The following is a 2676-nucleotide window of genomic DNA, read 5'->3' as shown; positions in this document are numbered from 1 at the left end:
TTTTTCAAGATTTACGTGGGTGTTCTTTCTTGATGATAAATCACAGGTCCAAAAGATCTTCAAGAACTTCGCTAGGAAGGCCCAAAATCAATTCGAAGTGAAGATCAAGAAGGTTCGCAGCGACAACGAAACGGAGTTCAAGAACGCAAATGTGGATACCTTTCTTGACGAAGAAGGGATTTCACATGAGTTCTCGGCTATGTACACACCTCAACAAAATGGAGTTGTTGAGAGGAAGAACCGAACTCTTATTGAGATGGCAAGAATGATGCTTGATGAGTACAAGACACCAAAACACTTTTGGGCGGAAGTGGTTGAGACAGCCTGCCATGCAACAAATCGCTTGTATCTTCACAAACTACTCGGCAAGACGGCATATGAGCTTCTCACCGGTAACAAACCCCAAGTTGGATACTTTCGGGTGTTTGGCTCAAAGTGTTACATTCTCGATAAACATCATCATTCTAAATTTACTCCTAAATCTCATGAGGGTTTCCTACTCGGTTATGGCTCAAACTCACACACTTACCGTGTCTACAACAATTTCACTCGAAAGGTTGAAGAGACGGTAGATGTGAAGTTTGATGAATCTAACAGCTCGCAAGTAGAGCAATTGCCAATTGATGTAGGAGACAAAGATCCTTAGGAAGCAATCCAAGACTTGTCTATTGGCAAGATTCGTCCAATGGAGGTGAAGGAGAGTACCTCGTCCGTCCAAGTAGAAGCTTCTATCTCACGACAAGGTGAACCAAGAGTTGACATGGAAGCATCCACAAGTGGGACACGCCAAGATGAAGAAAACGAGGAAGTACACCAAGATGAACCTCATCAACCTCCTTCTCCACCACGACGAGAGAACAACAACGTCAACAATGAAGAAGTCCAAGAAGAAGAATGAGATGATGAAGAAGATGCTCCACCCCGACCCAAACAAAAGCTCCCACGAGTTTGAGCAAGAGTTTCACGAGACCATCCCATTGAATAAATCTTCAACAATATTCAAACCGGGAGAATCACTCGCTCTAAAACTCGTTTGGCTAATTTTTGTGAACATTATTCATTCATCTCTAGCATTGAACCTATGAAGGTTGAAGAAGCATCAGAAGATCCGGATTGGATAAATGTCATGCATGAAGAGCTACACAACTTTGAGAGAAACCAAGTGTGGACATTGGTCGAGAAGCCCGACAACAACCACAACATCATCGGTACCAAATGGGTGTTTCGCAACAAGCAAGACGAAGATGGTCAAGTCGTCCGCAACAAAGCATGTCTTGTCGCCCAAGGCTACACTCAAGTTGAAGGTATGGACTACGGTGAGACATATGCCCCCGTTGCTAGATTTGAGTCCATCTGCATCTTACTTGCCTATGCTAATCACCATGATATCGCCTTGTACCAAATGTACATTAAAAGTGCTTTCCTAAATGGTGAAATTGAGGAGGAAGTTTATGTTAAAGAACCTCCCGGCTTTGTTAATCCTAAGAAACCGACCATGTTTACAAACTTCACAAAGCTCTTTATGGTCTTAAACAAGCTCCTAGAGCATGGTATAAATGCTTGACCAAGTTCCTTATTGAAAAAGGCTTTGAGATTGGGAAGATTGATTCTACTCTTTTTACTAAAAGGGTTAATGGTGAATTATTTGTGTGCCAAATTTATGTCGATGATATCATATTTGGTTCAACTAACCCTCATTTTAGTGAAAAGTTTGGAAAGCTAATGTCAGAGAAGTTTGAGATGTCAATTATGAGTGAAATCAAGTTCTTCCTTGGTTTGCAAATCAAGCAAACTAAGGAAGGCACCTTTGTTTCTCAAACAAAGTATACCAAGGACTTATTCAAAAAGTTCAACATGCAAGAAAGCAAAGGTATGAAAACTCCCATGCCTACTAGTGGACATCTTGACTTGACCAAGGATGGCAAACCGGTTGACCAAAAGGTTTATTGCTCTATGATTGGTTCATTATTATATCTATGTGCCTCCCGTCCTGATATCATGCTCAGTGTGTGCATGTGTGCACGATATCAAGCGCCCCCAAAGAATGTCATCTTAAGGCTGTGAAAAGGATAGTTAGATACCTAATACATACACCAAATTTTGGCATTTGGTATCCTAAGGGGTCTTCTTTTGATCTTGTTGGCTACTCCGATTCGGACTATGCCGGACACAAGGTTGATAGAAAGTCCACTTCGGGTACCTGCCAATATCTTGGTAGATCTCTTGTGTCTTGGTCCTCCAAGAAACAAAACTCGGTATCCTTATCCACTGCTGAAGCGGAATACATTGCCGCTGGTTCATGTTGTGCTCAATTACTTTGGATGACCCAAACTCTTAAAGATTATGGGATCTATGTGAAACATGTTCCATTGCTTTGTGATAATGAAAGTGCTATTAAGATTGCTCATAATCCCGTGCAACATTCTTGAACCAAGCATATTGAAGTTCGTCATCATTTCATTCGAGATCATGTTGCTAAAGGTGATATTGATCTTAAGCATGTTCGTGCCAATAAGCAATTGGCAGATATATTCACCAAACCGCTTGATGAGAAAGTATTTTGCCGTTTTAGAGGTGAATTGAACATCATTGATGCTTCAAACTTGGAGTAGAAACTCCATTCGGATACATGCAAGGCATGAGACTTTGACTAATCCTTGATGTTTCTCTTATGAT

The sequence above is a fragment of the Triticum urartu genome, chromosome 3A (genome assembly GCF_056163025.1).
Source record: "Triticum urartu cultivar PI428250 chromosome 3A, HENAU_Tu73, whole genome shotgun sequence".
NCBI lineage: Eukaryota > Viridiplantae > Streptophyta > Magnoliopsida > Poales > Poaceae > Triticum > Triticum urartu.
Note: the sequence above shows the minus strand (reverse complement) of the source record.